A 20,897-nucleotide genomic window follows, 5' to 3' on the forward strand; every position below is an offset into this window, starting at 1 on the left:
GCAATGGGAAAAGTCAATGAAGACCAGACCCCAAGACCTAGAACAATCAGTCATTCCTTTGCTCCCTCATTGTCTTGAATGTCACACAGCTATGGGGTGCAGTGTGCGTGGTTATACAGGCAACAAAGGGCCAAGAATTACCCTCTCAGCCCCAGAGAACCTCCCATACCCTAAAAACAAAACTGGAGGTTTGGGAATCCGGAGGGCCGGAGTTCAGAAGAGTAAGGAGAAACCTCCAACCTCCCTGAGTGGGTGGAGAACTTCTACCTGCCCTCAAGACAGGGAAGGCAGGGCAAACCTGGAGTGGAAGGGGCACATGCTATTTACAGCTTGGCAAGGAAGTTTCCATGGATCTTCAAATGGCACTCAGGCTACTCTCCTGCCACAACAGGAGAACTGGGTTCAAAGACAGGGACAGAAGAATGTCTTATGGCCTGGATCACCTTGTCCCTCCTCTCATCTGCCAGAAGACAGCCCATATCTGAAAGGATCATGGGAAAGAATATTTTCCTTACAACAGTACCTTTTTGCATGTTACAAAACATAGCCTCTTTCCATTGGACGCAGAGCTGGGGGAGCTTTTGCAGGGAAGGGATTTGAGGAATATCATCGAGCAGGACCCTGGGATGGACATAGCAAGGCCTGGAAACAAGGTTGTGAAGCAAACTCTGAACTCAACCATAAATTCTCCTTGCTGAAGGAGTACCTTGGAAAAGGGTATCCTCTCCCCACAGAGACTCTACAAAGTGCCCTGTCCCAAGTTAAAGTCCTGATTAACCTTCTAGGAGAATTCTAGAAAGTTCCTTGGCTCAAAAAAGGTAATATCTATACAGATGGATAATACCTTGATAATCAAAGCCCCTTGGTTCTTGGTGCTAAAACAAATTCAGTTGATGGCAAAAAGTGGCCGATATACCACTTACAAAATGTTCAGAGTATTTGAAATAAAGTTGGACTGATTAGAACAAGCTCAAAGAAGGACAAAGTAGTGGCCTTGAAAAGAAAACCAAAGGGGCGCCTGGGTGGCGCAGTCGGTTGAGCGTCCGACTTCAGCCAGGTCACGATCTCACGGTCCGTGAGTTCGAGCCCCGCGTCAGGCTCTGGGTTGATGGCTCAGAGCCTGGAGCCTGTTTCCGATTCTGTGTCTCCCTCTCTCTCTGACCCTCCCCTGTTCATGCTCTGTCTCTCTCTGTCCCAAAAATAAATAAACATTGAAAAAAAAATTTAAAAAGAAAAGAAAACCAAAAAAGCAATCTTCTTCTACTCCAGTTTCTGGGGATTTCAGCTCAAAGATGAATTGTAAAGGGGGAACATGCAAAACTAGGAATCCCATAGAGATATCCGGCAGCAATAATTAGAGACACAGAAGGAACACTTAAAAGTAAAAGGAATTTTTTTTCATGGGGCGCCCAGGTGGCTCAGTCAATTGAGTGTCTGACTTCGGCTCAGGTCACGGTCTCATGGTTCTTGGGTTTGAGCCCTGTATTGGGTTCTGTGCTGACCGCTCAGAGCCTGGAGCCTGCTTCGGATTCTGTGTCTCCCTCTCTGCTCCTCCCCTGCTCACATGCTGTCTCTCTCTCAAAAATAAATAAAGACTGGAAAAAAAAAAAAAAAAGCAAAAGGAATTTTTTTTCAAACCCACATACCAAACAATGACACATCTTCTGAAAAGTGGCAAAGAAGTCGATGCCAAATGTTGCAGGGGAGGGAAAAAAAAACACGAAACTATCCAGAGTGAGACAGCCTTAGGTGAGATGTCTTCCACTACCAGTTGCTAAGGGGGCAAGCCAACTGCTAACATAATAGCGGAAGCAATGTCTAAAAAATATGACTAAATCAAAGGAAGAGAACGGAAAAAGCAATGAAATATAATTAGCTGGGTTCCTCCAATTCTTGCTCCCGCAGTTTCGTTCAGGGAACGAAACAAGAACAGCTCTTTTAATAAAGTTTGCCTGAGCTTCCTGTCCATTAAAGCTTTGTGACCTTCGCCAGAACATTAACCATCCTCCAAAACATTTGGCCTTTGTAAGGGCTTCAAATGGATTATAAAGCAAACCATGTGTCCCATCTCATATTCAATCTCACTCACATGGGCCCTTTAACAGGAGCTAAATCAGTGTCTTGGAAACTTCCAATCGGAAACAGTCCTTTGGACATCGTGTCTGGGGCCAGACAAGGGTGCCCCCATCCTATATAGTGTAGCTACTTGCTCTGTTGCCTTTGAAATGCCTCCAATGATGTGATATTTGTATGTTCCACTTCGAGACACTCCATGCCATCTATTAGGACCCACTGCCAGGAGATTCTCTGTAATGCTCGCCTTCTGCTCTGAATATTCTAGTATTTCTCATTAGCAAGTATCTCTACCCAGCAGGAAAGCAGAAGGAAGCTGTGAATAATGCAGCTGGAGATTTTACAAAGAACACAGAAACTGGGGGCCAAAATATGCTTGCGAATAAATGGGCTGGGCTTCTTCCTTGTTCTCTAGATGCCTGACGTTCACCCCCTCCTACTTCAGGACCTCTCATTCTGTATTGTACTCTTTTATTTATTCCTGTTTCTCCCCACCCAAATGGGAGCACTCAGTGTCCGCAGTAAATACATGTCACATGTAGACCGGTGTGTCTGATGAAAAGAACCTATATTCTTTTATTATGGCAAGGAAATGATTATTTGGGTTTTGCTGGGTGATTTTGGTTTCCAAAGATGGAAAGGACAACTCATGTTGATATAGCAATCCTTTTACAGGGGACAGGCACCAGAATGGTCCATTAGTTACCTAAACATTACACAAAGGGATGCACATTGTTCCGGCTGGGAAGATGTAAGCAGCCCCTGGGACTGTGCCAGACCCCAGGCTCTGACTCGTTGGACAGATGCACCATGATTCCTCCCAGTCACTGAAACCCCAGCCTTGCCTCGTGCTTCAGTGGGAAAACAGAAACCAACAGACAAGCCTTCCAACATGCTCTCACCACCAAATCCCCAGGCTGTCTGTGGCGGTGGCTCCCCTTTGTTAACTCATTCCTGGTAAGAGAGAGTGTCCAAGATCACTTTACACTATGGGCCAGGACCCTGTCCCCTCTGTCCCTCTCAGGAACTTCAGTCCTTCACTTTGCTGCTCCTCATCTGGCCATTCCCAGAAACCTTCTATAGGCTCTGGTATCATCTGGTCGAAAACACATACAACACAACCTCCCCTCCCTTGACGTCACAGTCCCCTACGGACATCAGCTGTTCTCCTTCTTAGCCAAGACTCAGAAATGTTGCCTGCAGACCTTTTCTGCACTCAGCCCTCTCCAAAACACCAAGTTACCAAAGTGTCCATCCTGCCTAGTCCAGTAAACCATTATCTTAAAAAGACCACACTCTCCTTCATGAAATACTCTCCCTTGCTTCTTCATACTCGCTTGTGTTTCTCTCCTGCCATTCTGGTTCTTTCTCACTCTCCTTTGCCCACCTGCTCTAGCCAAGTTCTACTGGTTGGAGCAGCTCAGGGCTCAGGGCAAGCCCCCTTCTCTTCCTACACTGCACCCTGTGCAGGGGTGATCCCACCCAGTCTCTTGACTTTAAATAAATCTGCTGATGACTCCTATATTTCTCCAGAGTCATCTACAACTGCCCACTTACCACACCAACTGGCATGTCTAAGAGATAGCTCAAACTTGAGATCTACAAAACAGAACTCATGATTTTCCACGTCTTCGCCACCCACCCAAACAAGTCACTCTCCAAACTTTTCTGCCTTGGTAAATTCTTCCCCATCTTCCCAGTTTCTCAAGCCTGAACCTGAGTCATCCTTGACATCTTTCCTTCCTGAATTCCCATAACACAACGCCATTTCCTATTGATTAAATATCCAAAACATATTTAAATCTTTCAAGTTCTTTATATCTTATAGACTTTAAATGATCTTCCTGTATCCATTCCTGTCTTTTCCAATCTACTTCCCACACATCAGCTAGGTTGATCTTCTTTTATTTCTTTTAATGCTTATTTATTTATTTTGAGAGAGAGAGAGAGCTGGGGAGGGGCAGAGAGAGAGAATTCCAAGCAGGTTCTGTGCTGTCACAGAGCCCAACACAGGACTTGATCCCACAAACCATGAGATCATGACCTGAGCCAAAACCAAGAGTCAGATGCTTAACTGACTGACCCACCCAGGTGCCCCAGGGCTGATCTTCTTTTAAAAATATCTGATTATGCTAGTGCCCTCCTTCCCATTGTATTCCGTATAGAAAATAAATTCCCTAACATGGTCCAAAGACCTTCCAGATCTGGTCCTGACTACATCTCCCCCCACCTATCTCTATCTGCACTCTAGCCCCACTGCATGATGTGGAGCCTGTGGACCGTCTACCCATGCTCATCTACTCCCTTGCAAAGCAGGAAAGCTAAGAATTACATTTCCCAGATGCCCCTCGTGACTAGAGACCAGCATGTGGTTTCCTCCTGCTAATCATAAGCACTTGACTTTGGACCTCAGTTAGGGATGGGATGGGGGCACCTGGGTGGCTCAGTCGGTTGAGCGTCCAACCTTGGCTCAGGTCATGATCTCATGGTTCATGAGTTCAAGTCCCACATCAGGCTGTCTGCTGTCAGAGCAGAGCCCTCTTTGGATCCTCTGTCCCCCTCTCTCACTGCCCCTCCCCCACTGGTTCTCTCTCTCAAAATAAATAAACTTATTTTGGGGGGCACCTGGGTGGTTCAGTTGGGTAGGTGTCCAACTTCAGCTCAGGTCTGATCTCACTGTTTGTGAGTTCAAACCCCACATCAGGCTCTGTGCTGACGGCTCAGAGCCTGGAGGCTACTTCAGATTCTGTGTCTCCCTCTCTCTCTGACCCTCCCCCACTCACTCTCTCTCTCAAAATTAAATAAACATTTAAAAAAATTTTTTTAATAAATAATTTTTTTTTTTTTAAAGGAGGGGAGAGACAGGATGAAACATCCATTTTGCTGGTGCAGACTGGGCCAGAACTGGTGTGGTTCTACAGTCGTTGGCTTCCAGATTTGATGGTTTCCTGCAGTCAACAGTAGTTTCCCAGTCACAGAAGAAACAACGTGGTTCTGGGAGCCAGACGTTGTCCCTAGAGGCTCTTCCTGGACTGTATGCCCGAACACCTCTTTGTAAACTGCTGAGTACCTGATAAACCGCTTCTTCCTTAAACTAGCTAAGGAGGTTTCTGTTGTTGGCAACTGAACCCTAACAGAGGGACTGACCAACTTTTAGTTACTTAGCTGAACCAAGATTGAGTTTAGAATGTGAGTTTTTAATCATCCTGGCTGGATTTAAACCCCTGTTCCAGCACTCACATGCTGCTGTATGACCTTGGTAAAGTTACTTAATCTCCCTAGCTTCAATTTTCTCATTTGTAGATTAGGAATAAAAATAGCATCTACCTCAGAGGGCATTTGAGGATAAAATGAGGTAATACTGGTAAAACATTTGATGTAGTTGCTGGCACATAAGAGTTCACTAGATGTTAGCTTTTATAATTACTATAATTAAGTATTATTATTTCCTTACTCTGGGCCTTAAAATTTGCTCTTTCTTATGCCTGGAGCATTCTGCCTGCGCACCCAATTAACTCCTACTCATCCTTCAGTTTACAAATCATTTCCTCAAAAGTTATTTCCTGGCCCATTTTAATTATGTCTACACTCTTGGTTTTCTCTCATAACAACATTATTCCCTCTTAGAGCATGCATCAAAATTTTCAATTATATATTTTTTTGTTTGTTTATGTATTTCATCCTAGTCTCCCCCTAGAGCTGAGACTTCCATGAGGTGGCAGTCATGATGACATATGTCCTGTCATATAGGGAGGACCCAGCATTTTGCCTGACACACAAATGAGCTCAATAAATGTTTTTTAAACAAGTGAACTCGTCAACTGGTGGTAAAAATAACAAAAGAAGGGGCGCCTGGGTGGCTCAGTTGGTTAAGTGTCTGACTTCAGCTCAGGTCATGGTCTCACGGTTTGTGGGTTCAAGCCCCACGTCAGGCTCTGTGCTGACAGCTCAGAGCCTGGAGCCTGCTTCCGATTCTGTGTCTCCCTCTCTCTCTGCCCCTCCCCTGCTCACGCTCTGTCTCACTTGGTCTCCCAAAAATAAATAAATGTTAAAACATTTTTTTAAACTAAATAAAAAAAAATAACAAAAGTTGGACGTGTGGAGAGCTGTATCACCAGCAAGTTCTAATATAGGGATCCCAGGCCCGCTTTGGCATAAAACAGCCCAAGACAAGTTTGGAAAATTATCTGTAAGTTTTCTTTATCATATCAAAATACGCATTAATAGTACTCTACAGTTTTCCAAGCCCTTTTTGATCTATTAATTCTCCTTTAATCCTTGTAACAACCCTATCATCTTATCCCATCTTATAGAAAAGGAAACACAGGCTTTAAGATGTCTGCAACACGTGCAATATCACACAGAGAGGAAGCAACACATTCCGCAAATCGCCGACTGGTAGTCATGAATTCCAATACCGCGTTTGCCACTTTCTAGCTGTGTGACCTTGGGTGAATCACTCAATCTCTCCGAGATGGTTTCTTCGTCAGTGAAAAGGAACAATAACGTATGTGTGTATGTGTGTGTCGTCGGGAAGATGACATGTATAATTTCTGAGATGCGCACTGGTAACAAGCGGACCCTACACAGCATCACCATCATCATCGCCACTGGTGAGCACTCACTCTGACTCAGCAAATGGCGAATCATGCTTTTCCATAAGACTCTTGGCTTCTAGACCATTGATACCTGAGGACTGCATATGGTAATCAAAGCTGCAGCTTGAATGCCGTCCTCCATTTTACTCACAGAGGTTTGACGTCCCACATACCAGGCACAGATACACAAATCTAGCTCTCGTATGAGCTTGCCGCAGCTCTGCAATCACATTGTAACTCCCCTGATTGCAGGGACTAGAGCCACCTTTTTCTAGAGTGCTTTGGGCAGTGGTTTTGATTACTTATCCATGGATAGATCTGAGAGGCAAACAAAGCTATGGGCAGAAGTCCAGAGGGCTTCAAGAAAGCGTTATTTCAGAATGAATTCTGCAAAGTTGATGATCCAGATCAGAGCCAAGGCCCCTGGCCCCATGCTCAGAACATCTTTAAACTTTAGGCCAGAAAAACCAAACAGTCCTGCGTCCTATTTCTGAGAGGAAATCAACTCTCCGATCAGCAGACTGTTAGGCAAAGCGCCACAAACAACAGTCACGGATTTTGCTGTTGTGCAGGCTGACCTGGTTAGGCCATCATGGAGCAAGTATGACCGTGTCACAGGGAACTCAGTGGCGAGAACAGATGGCAGTAATTAGGAGACGAGTGATAGGGGTGAGCCCTGGGGTTTATGTTTTCAGCATCTTCTAGATGCTATCGGCTATGATCACAAAAATATTGCATATAACCAATTACAAGGGTCCCCAGTCCCTTCCTCAGGGCTATGACTTCAACTTCTTGAATATCCATATTAATAAGGATCTCTGGTTTTAATCCTATGAGATTGACCACATCATTTCCTCTTGGCAGCTCAACTGAACACAATGGATGGGATTCAGAACTCCAGCTCCCTCATCACAGCAAATCTCACGTCCTCACTGACCCTCTCACTGAGGTACCTGGCTGCTTTGTTCCCACACTGACGACAACTGAGAACTGCTTCCCGTCCTGAGTAGAAAGGCTGCTCAGATACGATGAGGCACAGTGAATGTCTGGCCAAACTATAAGTGACAAGAAACCAAGCTTATTATTAAATCAGTCTCTGCAGGATTGCTTCAGAATATCATGTCTATTTTTTTTAATGTTTATTTATTTTTGAGTGGGGGGTGGTGAGAGAGAGAGAGAAAGAGAGAGAGAGAGAGAGACAATCCAAGGCAGGCTCCAGGCTCTGAGCTGTCAGCACCAAGCCCGACGCGGGGCTCGAAACCACGGATCGCGAGATCATGACCTGAGCCGAAGTCAGAAGCTTAACCCACTGAGCCACCCAGGCGTCCCAGAATGTCATGTCTTAAATGAGAAAATGGCTACTATGTCTTGAAATATTACAGCCAATATTCATTTCACACTTACCCCTTGTCAAGCACTGTGCTAGATTTGGGAGAAATCAACTCCTCAATCTTGACCACAGCCAGGTGAAGTAGGACTCATAATCATCCCCATTCCACAGATGAAAACTAGAGGCTCAGAGAAGTTAAGGAACTTTTCTGAGGTTACACAGCTAGTTAGCAACACAAATAATACCCAAACTCAGGTCAACCTGACCTAAAAGCTATCCTTAGTGTAGCTCTAGTCAAAGTCTCTCACACCCGTAGGCCACCTCTCACTAAAGTCAGCTAAAGAGATCATATTCCTCTTTTCCTTTTATTCTTCAGGCATCAACTCAGAAGTCCTCTCCTCCAGAATCCCCCTTGATTCCCAATTTGCCTTATGCTCCCTGATGAGCCTATACAGTACTCAGTACACAGCACTTCTTTTAAATTTTTTTTTAACGTTTTTATTTATTTTTGAGACAGAGAGAGACAGAGCATGAACGAGGGAGGGGCAGAGAGAGAGGGAGACACAGAATCGGAAGCAGGCTCCAGGCTCTGAGCCGTCAGCCCAGAGCCTGCCACGGGGCTCGAACTCATGGACCGTGAGATCGTGACCTGAGCCGAAGTCAGACGCTTAACCGACTGAGCCACCCAGGCGCCCCACACAGCACCTCTTATAACATCTGATCTCTCCCTCCAGACCAGGAGCTTAAGGAGGGCAAAGGCCAGGTTTGTGATGTTCATGGTGAGCAAGAGAGTGTCTAGACCCTCATAGGCACCGTGGACATAGTTGTGGGATTTACGGATTCATGAATAAAGATGACACTCCAGGTGCACCTAGGTGGCTTAGTCAGTTAAGTGTCCAACTCTCGATTTTGGCTCAGGTCACAATCTTGCCATTTCATGAGTTTGAGCCCCACGTTGGGCTCCGTGCTGACAGTGTGGAGCCTGCTTGGGATTGTCTCTGTCTCCCCACTCCACTCTCTGACCCTACACCCTGCTCATGCTGTCTCTGTCTCTCTCAAAATAAATAAATAAACTTTAAACAAATGACACTCTACAATAGTTCTTTTTGAAATGTGAGAGCACAGTATCTCACTGCTTCTCTCCAGAATTTCCTTTGCCCCAGGAATCAGAAAAGCAGGTGAACATTGGTGGCATGCTTTCTGAAAATGCTATAAATCCCCTAATAACGTTGATCCTTTGATTTTTAAAGGAGCTCACACTTCTTTGTGGTATGGGAAAGCCAGCTATGTCTTAAGCATACCAGCTGGCAACTATTTTTTAGCTTTCTTATCAGAGCAACAGAGGGAAACAAAGCTTGGCATCCTACATATGTTCCCAAAGGTAAATCTTTAGGATATTAAGTGTCCATGTTATCGTCGGCAACAAAGATCGTGCTGAAGGACAGAACTAGGGAAAAGCATGGTCTTGCCTCTTTGCAGCTTAAGCAGGAACCAATACAGGATATGGGGGACCCAGTGCCAAATGAAAATGAGGATCCCCCTGTTCCGGAATTATTAAGAGTTTCCTGAGAGGGGCGCCTGGGTGGCTCAGTCGGTTGAGCGTCCGACTTCAGCTCAGGTCATGATCTCACCATCTGTGGGTTTGAGCCCCGCGTCAGGCTCTGTGCTGACAGCTCAGCGCCTGGAGCCTGCTTCCGATCCTGTGTCTCCCTCTCTCTCTGTCCCTCCCCCACTCTCACTTTGTCTCACTCTGTCTCTCAGAAATAAATGTAAAAAAAAATTTTTTTTTAATAAAAATTAAAAAAAAATAATTTCCAGAGAGTGACAGCAGGGCATTAAAGCAAGTGCAGGCTCTTCTAAGCACAGGTCCCTGCACAGAGGCTCACGTCGTACACCCACAACATCAGTCCTAGGAGTGACGCCTACAGAACTGTTATAAAGTTCTTCCCTTATTATTTAATTTATTTCATTTCATTCTCATGGCAGTTGCATGAGGTGGATACTTACACAGACGAGACATGAGCACTGGACAAAGAAAGGTTTTGCTCTGACTGGGTGGGGGAAAGAGACTGGTGGAGTCACTGGTAGAGGCAGAGAGACAGAAGACGGAGACAAGAAGCATTCTGACCAATCCCAAATGAAAACTCAGTGGGACCTTTCTCTCTTTTTTGACGTTTGACAGGGAAACGAAGGATTGAGGTAGAGGAAGTGGCTTCTGAGAGTCTGACCCAGGAAATAATTATCAGCTCAGCACAGAGGATGATAAGCATTAGTAATCCACTCGCTCTGCTTCTCAAGAAGGAAGACCACTGCAGGTCCCAATACTGTGCCCACTTGTTAGACCGGCCTCCCTTATCAGCCCCCACCATTGAGTAAATTCAACCCCAGCAGTGCTTTGTAGCCACCACAGCAGTGGAAGTGTGTGCTCGAGGACTGGAGGAGTAGGAAATGAAGGAAACGAAAGCCATTTCTCTCTGATCAGCAGTGACTCTTGTGACAGCTGCAAGGCTGCCCTCTCCTCCACCCAGAGGGTAAACACTGGGTCTGAGCAGGGCCCGGGAGAGCGTTCATCCTTTCCAAGGCACTGCACTTTTAATTAAAAGCTCTAGATTTGGCAGGAAAAGCCTTTAAGTACCATAAAAAACACGAAATATTTCAGAACAAGTCTCATTCAGGATGAGATTTACACAGACTCCTAAGGGTTAAGTAAAGAACAGTCATTAATAAAACACACAGTACTTATTACCCAAGGTCTCTGAATGTGGGCACTGGCCTGAACAGGAATCCCACATAAATAAGCCTGGGCAAGATAAACCATCAACTGATGTGTGGCTCATTCCTCCTACGAAATCTTTCCAGTAAAAGAATATTGGGCTACTTTTTTAACGACAAAGGGTTATTGTTAAACTTTTAGGTGAAAAGCCAGAGGGATGAGAGCCCCACAAAGACTGAAATCCTGGCTGTGCTGCTTCTTTGCTTTATGACTTTGGGCAAGTTCCTTCACCTCTCCCAGCCTCTGTTTTCTTAACTGTAAACATAAGGCAATAATGAAAATAGTATAACTATACCACCCAAGGGTATCATGGGGGATTCAGTAAGATAATTATGCAAAACACTTAGCATGGTAGCTGGTACATAATAAGCACTGAATAGTAGTCGTCTATTACTATCATTACTCTGACACTGAGGGTTCAACTTGGCAATACTTTTCTCACTGTTACCATGATCTTGTTGTCTAGAGCCCAGAGAGTGCCTGTAAAGTAGCAGACACTTAATAGATATTTGCTGAATAAACGATTCGCTGAAAATCAGTGTCTGCTTACAACACTAGATTTCAAGTTTCACTGAGATGGGGTCCAAGAATTAACCATCCCTACGTTTTTTCAAAATATATTCACTGGGCTTCTGTTGTATTCCAGGTATGACGCCCTTGTAGAGTCTGTTTCAGACAAAGCGAGTGCTCAACAAAATTTTTATTTAAAAGAAAAGTTCTTGATCCTGGCCCCAAAACTCACTTGCAACACAAAGGCTAGTCCAGTGGACCGTTAAAAAGCCCCACTGGGCTCTCTTACATGGAGCCCACAGTTCTCTGGAATCCTTCATTCTAGAGAAACCAAGTCTATAAAGAAGCCTAGGAAATAATTAATCTTCTCAAGGAACATAGACCCTGGATTAGGCACTAATGTGTCAAAAGTTAATGGGTGCTCCTTGACGGCAAGGATATTTTGTTTTGGTTTTCAGCTTTATGCTTTTTCTTTTTAATAAGTAAGCGAATGCTTTTTTTTTTTAAATAAATAAACGAACACACACACACACACACACACACACACAGAAGCCATAAATGATCAGGAGCCCCTTTAGTTTATCACCATAATCCCAAACCCTCTTTGAGTTCTATAAGTCTAAGAAAAGGGTTCTTATTCTACAGAACAAAGTCAATTGTATAGTCACTGTTCTCAGCCACATGCAGGGAGGAAACTAGGTGTGTCTCCATAACCCCAAGAACTACCCATTAAACAAAGTCCCGTGCGACCACTCAACCCCAGTTCTTGCCATCCCTGCAACTCGGCCTCCAGTGACCTCCCATGAGATGCCATTACACAGAGCACTGGAACCAGGAACATGGCTCAGAGGAAGCGCCCAGTCACCCAAATGCTTTCCTAAAGAAATTAATTTTGCAATGAGTGCACTTCCTGAGAAAAACAGCTTGCCTTTGTATCCAGTGCATAGTAAATACCTGATACATATTTATTGATTGAAGGCACGACCGGTCAAAATAGAGATTTTACCGGTCAAAATAGAGATTTTTCTGGTCTTCTGGGCAGTCATCCAATCCTTAGTGGCTGTTGAGTTCTATCAATGCCCGCAATCTCTTTCTTCCTTTCTTTTTCTGTTCTTTAAGAAGAAAACAAAACTACAGAATTTTGTAGTAATCACTTATACATTCTGGCAATTTGAATAAGAAGGCTTAGTATTAGAATGTCAAAATATATGCCTGACTTAACCAGGCTTAACTCTGGCCTGGACTTAACTGAGCTTCTAAGCAGTTGCTGTCTGAGGCATTGGTAGGCTTTGGCTTGTCAGACTCTTGGAGTTCTTCAGTGAAAAATCTCACAGATAAGGTAATTCTCTCCATTTAACTGCAAATGGGGGCAAGGCCATGTAACGGTCTTTCCAGACTCTCTGAATAAAAGATTTTTTAAAATAGGGGCGTCAAACCTTTGGTTGGGTTGGATGAATTTCAAACTCTTAATTTGGGCTCAGGTCAGTATCCCAGGATCATGGAATTGAGCCCCACATTGGGCTCTGCACTGGGCGTGGAGGCTGCTTAAGATTCTCTCTCTATCTCTCTCTCTCCCTCTGCCCCTCTCCACCACCCCCCTCTTAAAAAAAAGATTTTTTTAAACACACTAGCTATTTTTTACATTGGATTTGCAAAGCTTATTATTTTTAAGAATTCCGGAAAGCAACATGTCACAGGAAAAACAAGATAGACTATAAAACATGGTTGTGTCACATTCTCTGGTCTGCTTTAAGGTGTTGGTAAAAAATCATCAAAATGAATCCAGGGGTGCAACATTGCCTTCTTTATGTTGCCTTCATTTTGTTCATTCTCTAGGCCAAGTGGGTGCAAACTGGAAAGCCAAACAGTAAATAGGTATTTTTCTCCTCAGTTTCAACCAGCAGCTTGTGCCTCCCTTTGGAAAGGAAAAACAAAATGATATTTTAAAACATCTGAATAAAGAGACCAGGTTTTCTGCATGCAGGGCGCACTCAGCGAGAACCCAGCAAAGAAGAGGGTTCTATACCTTTCATGTCTGGTGCAATTATTTTAACTGCTTCCAGGATTACCCTAGCTAATGGTTTCATGGCCTCTGAACAGCTAAGAATGTTTGGGAGACAGATACACACACAAAAAAAGAAGACAGGAAAGTTTCACAAAAGGCCACGGAGTGTGACGGAAGCAAAACAGATTTCAGAATCAAAACGCTATGTTCAAATCCGTAACCCAACAATTCCTGGCTATATGGCCTTGGACACATGTCACATGCTCTTTGAATGTCCAGTTCCGATGTAAAAAACAAAATGTAGATAACAGTACCTAGAAGGTAGGACAGAATTTTTCAAAATGCAAGTTGTTATACATTAGCAGGTCATAACATCATTTTGAGGTACACTCGACATTTTAACAAAATGAAAGAGTATAGAATAGAAAATATCGAGGGTCCATTACAAGATTCATAAGATAAGCATTGTTTCATGACTTTTTCTTCCATTTTATACATGCGTATAATTATGTTATCTATGTATATTACATACAAGTATATACACAGACATAATTAAAATGTATTTCTTGTTAAAGATCACAGGCAAGGCTTAAAAAATTCTTGTATGGATTTCATATAGATTAGAAGGTATGTGTATGAAAATATGTAGCATGTAGTAGATGTTCTGTTATTGGTGGTTTCCTTTCCAAGGAGAAATGACTATTTCTGGACAAGTTTGTTACGAAATCACCACTTGTTATGGACTGAATGTTTGTGTTTTCCGCCCCCTGCCAAATTCACATGTTGAAATCCTAACCCCCAATGTGATGGTACCAGGAGGTAGAACCTTTGGGAAGTAATGAGGCCACCATGGCAGAACCTTCATGAATAGGATTAGTGTGTATAAAAGGTGCCCCAGAGAGTTCTTCTGCTCTCTTTCCACCATGTAAAGATAGAAGTAGAAAATGAAAGTCTGCAACTGGGAAAAGGGGTCTCACAGCGACCCAACAATGTTGGCACACTGATTGCAGATTTCTAGCTTCCAAAACTGTGAGAAATAAATTTCTACCATTTATAAGCCACCCAGTCTACGGTATCTTGTTATAGCAGCCTGAACTAAGACACACCATGTTTATGTATATGCCAGTGCTTCTCATTGCCTTCCTTTTTAAAAAAAAAAATAATGTTTATTCATTTTTTGAGAGAGAAAGAGACCGAGCACAAGCGGGGAAGGGGCAGAGACAGACAGACAGACAGACAGTCAGAATCTGAAGCAGGCTCCTGGCTCTGGCCGTCAGCACAGAGCCTGATGTGGGGCTCAAAACCACGAACTGCAAGATCATGACCTGAACCGAAGTCCGAAGCTTAAACGACTGGGCCACCCGGATGCCCCGCATTTTCTTCCTTTTTAATACAAGCTGTAACTTTTGGCATTTTGCTAAAACTAGCTTCTATGAGATATGAAGTGTCCCACCAAATGTTTGGACAGACCACTTCAAGATTATTTAGGAGGGGAGTTCATAAAACAAACTTCCTTACTTTGTGAAAATAGTCACCTGCCATTTGCTGTGGGTGATTAGTAAGAGAAAAATCAGCTCTTGTGAGTTTGTCTTTACTAATTTTCTGGATGTAAAAGCAACATCTACAGGAGAAAGGGAGCTCACTGAACACCTTATACATACTAGGCTCTGTAACTACCTCCCCCTTTTATTTTACAACTCTGCGAGGTATGTATTATTTTTGCCTTTGTGCTCATGAAGAAACTGAAGCTCGGAGGAGGTGAGTTATTTGCCCCAAATCCTGCAGCTAGTATGGAACGGAGCCTGGATTGAGATCCAGGTCTGACCACAAAGACTACACCTTTTTCCTCTGACAAGAAATAGCCATGACCCCACATTTTTCAAAGCAATTCATTATTCCCTTTTCCTCCCAGAGAAAGATGGCTTTTACCCACTGGTAAGACAAAGCCTTTTTCCACCAGTAGTGGTGTTCTCAATCAGAAAAAACAACCCACCACTAAGTGCACGAAGAGCTGCCAGAACTTCATTTGTTCCCACGCACACGAAGACTACTTTTCCAGCCTCCTCACCCTTCCTACGGATGACCAGGTAAGTCCCACACTCATTCCCCAACCACAGTATTACTATGAGATTTAAAGAATGCAGAAACCAAAGACCTCACATGTGTGACCAAGTGTATGTGGGCACGCGTGCACACACACACACACACACACACACACACACACACACACCATGCCTCCCCCAGGAGTTCTTCTCAAAGTGCAAGCCCCCAGGAGCATAAAGAAGGTCATCCATCATTATCTTACATTTGGCAAGGGCTGGAGTGGACTGTCTTTTCTTGACAAAAGCCAGACCAGGCGATGCACAGCATGGAAATGTCTGTGAAAACCAGTATCAGGAAAACAAAATGTTCTTATCAATGACATGTTAGGGGATGAATAAAATCTCCTGACTTAGCTCCAAATACCAGGGTGGAGCACAGTCATAAGTCAATAAATGAAGAAGGTTGGTCCCACATTGTGTCTGAATCTCAAGGTGAAAAGAATAAGTTTACCAGTCAATCAGGCCCATTCAGTATCTTCATGGGAAGCGGGTGATGTTTATCTCCCTACCGTTTTGCTTGTACCTTTCTTGGTCAGAGATACTTTTGACTTCAACGTTTCTTTTCCCCTCCTTGCATCAAAACCAACCCTCAAAAAAAAGAATTTTTTGTTCATTTGCTCCTGCTAAGGTGAAAATTAATGATGTGACTTGATATGCTACCTATTCTAAGGGCTTCTGCCTCATAAGCAGGGACAAATATAGCAAATACTTTTAATGGTCTAATTTTGATCCTTAATGGAGAAGCTAGTTTTTCTTCCTGATCTCTTTTTATCATAAAAGGTAAATAAACCATGAGGCTGGGAAGGAGAAGAAAATGACAGAGACAAAGTCCCAACCAGTCAGGGGGGAGGAGCATAGAAATATCTGTCCTTCCTAGATGAAGGGCTAGAACAGAAGGGAAAACTCAGGTAAAGCGAGAAGGTTAAGCTCCAGATACCTTTTCCTCTTCCACTAGCTACCTCGAAGATGAGGTGACTTTGGAAACATCCAAAACATTGGAGCTGGTGACCCATCTTAGTCTAGCATTGTATTGGTGAAGTCGTGGTCCAGACATGAGCCTTAACCTTCAGCTATACATAATCTTGACCGTAGTAAAGGAAAAAAGGGGCATGGGGTAGGGTGTCAGTGAGAGGTTATAAGTAGACCCAGGCATAAAGAGACTGTTTAATTATACCTGGATGAATTTACCACTGCTTTGGCAGTATAAGCAGGAAATAGATTGATTTCTTTCAGTAGATGACTCCAATTCTATTGAGCCCCCTTGACACTGAGTGGTACATCCTTTAGTGACATCCAGGACAGATTCCATACCTTCCCAGTCACTTTCAGGGATTAGAACAACCCCTTTTCAGTATTAAAGGCTTACTTCTATTCCCTATACTCCTGCTACTGATTTCAAACTTACACCAGTTTCGACTGAACTTAAAAAATGTTATACGTGGTTCCCACTTGTGACAAATGCAAGGACTAAGAGATGGCTAAGTCATGAATATTACCCTCATGATAACTCAGGATAACTCAAAAGCAGCAGACAAGGAAAGAGTACAAAATTCAGCTGCGGAAGCTAGGTTCGAGATGCAGAGCTCGGGCAGGGGAGACAGAATGGTTAGCTCCTTAGAAGGGGGACAGGAATGAAGGGGGCCAGGAAGTAGTGACATCTGAACTAAATGCACAGAGGGTCAACGGGGCATTCCCAGAGAGAAAGACATTCCAGGCAGAGTTGGTCAGGAGAACAAAACCACTCAAACATTAGGTGTAAATAACTCTCAGAACAGCTTAGGAGAGTAGGAACAGTGATGCTAAAGCCATGTGGAGAGGATGCAGAAATAATCCTCACATGATTGGTTCTTTCATCGACTCCCTCAAAAGCCTCCAGAGGTGAATCCCAAAGGAGGTACTTCTACGGGGAACTAAGTGAAGGAAATTTAACTGCATTGTTTTCAAGCATTATTTTCAAGTAACCTCACTGGATTTGAGGGAAAACATGGGGGTTCTAGAAACTTCGGTCTCTCTTTTTTTTCACACTAGTCACTCATTTTAATTCTGCTTCCAGGAGGGGCCAGAACCACCAACGAAGTAAAATAAATAAATAAATGTGCTCTCTGGTGAATGTCAGAAAGACATTTGTTTCAAAATATACTGAGCAGTAGGCCTGTGTAGCCCCATCACCTAAGCCAAGAGTGGAGACAATGACTTCTGTTCTCTTCCGAATCCATTGTATGTATCTGGAGGCTGAGATGCTCAGGGTGATAGGTGAAGAACGTTTGCTTACTATGTCTCATGGTTAAGTGCTTAAAAGGCTTCAAAATTCTTTCCCATCTGACCCGTTGTTCATAGCCAAGACTATTTATGAGATAGAATTGAATTTCCAGAGGACGTATTTCCTTGTTACAATCCTTAGTAATTAATATTTTATGGACAATCTCACATTCTGCTAGATATAACTGAGGACGTTGTTAGCCCTTAAGACTAATAATGTCTGAATTTCATTTTATGGAACAATAAAGATTGTAAGAATGTCATTTTTCTGGTTTAGAATCTTCATTTATTGCATTTGCTTTAATATGGGTACTGCTGTTTGAGCTGTTATTATCTACCTTTTCCCTTTCAGATGTGATCTGGGGAAACAGTTTTCACCCCCTTTCACTCAGAACAGTGTCTGTCCTATAGCAGAAGCTCAATAAACACCTGTAATTCAGCAAAAGAACAACCATGGGAGAAAGGTAAGAGGTTGGGTTACGGAGTCAGAAACCTGATCCAAATCCTAGTTTCACCATTAACCAGTTGTATAAACTTGGGTGGTCAAGTCACTTAATATCTGGGAATCTCAATTCCTTCATCTTTACTCATGGGATAAAATACTCACCTCACCACACAACTTATGACTGTCATGTGAAAGGATGTACATGAAGAAGCCTGGCACAAATGTAAGGAATCAATAAATCCTAGTGGAACCGAAACTTTAAGCCAGTGCTAAAATTATTACCTAAATATAGCTCCAAGATGTCGTCGCCTAACAATTCAACATGGCTAAACCTTTAGTTAATACTGAGTGGTCACAAAGACTTCAAACTTCAGTGCGCTTGCAAATTTTGCCAAAGTGCAGATCCCTCCACTGTACCCATGAAGATATGGATTCATAAAGGCTCTGTATTTCTAATAAGCACCTTGGGTCATGCCTGCGCAGGTGGTCTATGGCCCAAACTTGGACAAAAATGAAACTAAGGGCAGTGGCATAATTTAATTGGCAAAAAAAAAAAAAAAAAAAAAAAAATTTAGTTTAAGAGGGTGATAGCCCATAGCCAACTTGCATCCCAAACTATGGAGGGCCGGAGAGTGGGAGGGAGATGGAAAGCAAACAGGAAAGTTTTCACCAGCCTCTCCCCCCATCCTCCACCAACTCACAAGAGTTGTAGGATTCCAGATGAATGGCAGGATTGTTCAAAGAAGGAGGATATCTGTACTGCTGGGGGCGGGGGGTGGGGGGTGGGGGTAGGAGTGTGTGACTGACCCAGAAATATTTCTAAGTGTTTGGATGTTAGAAAAGGCCAAAATGCCTTTTTCTCTCCCTCTCCCTATGCTACCACTACCGCAGACAAGCCTTAAAGCCATGTTTATTTCAGAACAAATCTAATCCATACATTTGTCTTGTTTAGACTTGTGTCAAAAATGTTTTTAGCGTTAATATAGAAGCAAGAAAAGCCTTTTTTACTGTAAAAACAGCAAAGAGAAACAAATCTACCTTTGGTAAATATATTTTAACAATAGATATTCAGAATTGAAGACAGGGGGCTAAACAGAAAAACAATGTTGCAATTCAAAAGCAGTCAAGACAGATCTTTCTATAGCTGCAGAATGTTTAATTCCATCCAAAGCAAACATTCTCAACCCCTTTGAACTCTTAATTTACTGCTCTTGTGCACACATCCTTTCACTATGGCATGTAAAAAGGACACATTGTAATTAAGAGTAAATTAGTTTTGATACTTCATCATGATACTTAGATTACTTCAAGCTACTTTTTAAGAGATAAATTTTTTCATGCAAGAGACTTGCCTTTAATCACAAAGCAGCCACAATGCTATTTATGTTTACTTCCTGAGGGTGAGCCAAGCACATTAGGGAAGTAGGACAGCTGTACTGTCTTGTAGTTCTGAATTTAGTGAATGCTTGTATATGGTTCTTTTCACAATCAAAGCTGACATCATAAGAGCTTTATACACCAAAGACAACCAAAGTATTTTGTCATCAGGGACACTGCCCAAAGTGGTACACTACCCTCCATGAGGGGAGAAGCTGAAGTGAGAGCAGAGGTAATCTGCCAAATCCTAGAACAGAAAAAAACTTGCATCGTGATGTATTTCCCAGGCTGCCTTGAGGAGACAGGACAATGCAGTGGGGACAGCACAGGTTTGCACGCCTAATATGCTGAAATACTAACTCTCTGCTCTTGTCCATCAATGTCTTTGAGTGAGCCTTGAGTGTCCTTCAAGGATCATCTATAATATGTGGGTGATAACACCTTGTAGGATCCTTCTAAGTGGTGAAACAGATAATATATAAGGGCACCTGGGTAGTTCAGTCAGTTGAGCACCCAACTCTTGATTTCTGTTCAGGTCATGATCACAGAGTCATGGGAATGAGCCCTGGGTCGGGCTCTGTGCTGAGTGTGGAGCCTTCTTGGGATTCATTCTCTCTCTCTCTCTCTCTCTCTCTCTCTCTCTCTCTCTCTCCCCACCCCCCCCCCGCCACTCTCCCCAACTTGTGCTCTCTCTCTGTGTCTAAAATAAAAAAAAATAAAATAATAAAAAAAAGAAGTAGGGGCGCCTGGGTGGCTCAGTCAGTTGAGCATCTGACTTCAGCTCAGGTCATAATCTCACAGTTCGTGAGTTCAAGCCCCACATCAGATTCACTGCTGTCAGCACAGAGCTCACTTTGGATCTTCTGTCCTCCTCTCTCTCTGCTTCTCCCCTGCTCAAGCGCTCTCTCTCTCTCTCTCTCTCTCTCTCTCTCTCTCTCAAAAAATAAAATAAACATTTTTTTTAAAAAAAGAAGTAAAATAGATAATATATGAAAAGTTCAAAGCAGTGGCATACCAGGGTGGGTACTGAAAGGAGATGTTCACCCAGGTATAGGTAAAAAGTTGATACACTACCGTAGAGATTTAGAAACAATAATAAAACTGACTAAAAGTCAACTTGTCTTTTGTTAGTACAATCCACAGACGATTCTAAATGAACCCACTTACCCAATACTTCTCCCACCAGGGTAGGGAACTCCCACTGAGCCACTCCCCCACCATGGTATGTACTTGGCTTAGTGACTGGAGCACAGTAGGTCTTTAGGAAATGCTAGTCCTCCCTTAATGGAAATAAACTAAATATATGTGAAAATAGATCTAACATAAGAAAAGAGCCTTCGGGCATGAATCTTTTTCAGCTCCAACTGAGCCCCAGTTAAGGACAGTAAAAAATAACATTTATAAGATTTTACAAAACTGATTTCT

At 43.2% G+C, this 20,897-nt stretch overlaps 1 long non-coding RNA gene across 2 annotated transcripts in view; it reads right to left on the reverse strand.

Annotated features, from left to right (window-relative positions):
• Window positions 1–12,134: 12,134 nt before the first annotated feature.
• Window positions 12,135–20,897, reverse strand: part of LOC123592987 — a 72,892-nt gene continuing 64,129 nt past the window's right edge. For both annotated transcript variants that reach the window (XR_006710037.1, XR_006710036.1), the window contains one exon: window positions 12,135–12,391. This is a non-coding gene — a long non-coding RNA (uncharacterized LOC123592987). The remainder of the gene's footprint in view (window positions 12,392–20,897) is intronic.

This window comes from Leopardus geoffroyi, chromosome D4 (assembly GCF_018350155.1).
Source record: "Leopardus geoffroyi isolate Oge1 chromosome D4, O.geoffroyi_Oge1_pat1.0, whole genome shotgun sequence".
Lineage (NCBI taxonomy): Eukaryota > Metazoa > Chordata > Mammalia > Carnivora > Felidae > Leopardus > Leopardus geoffroyi.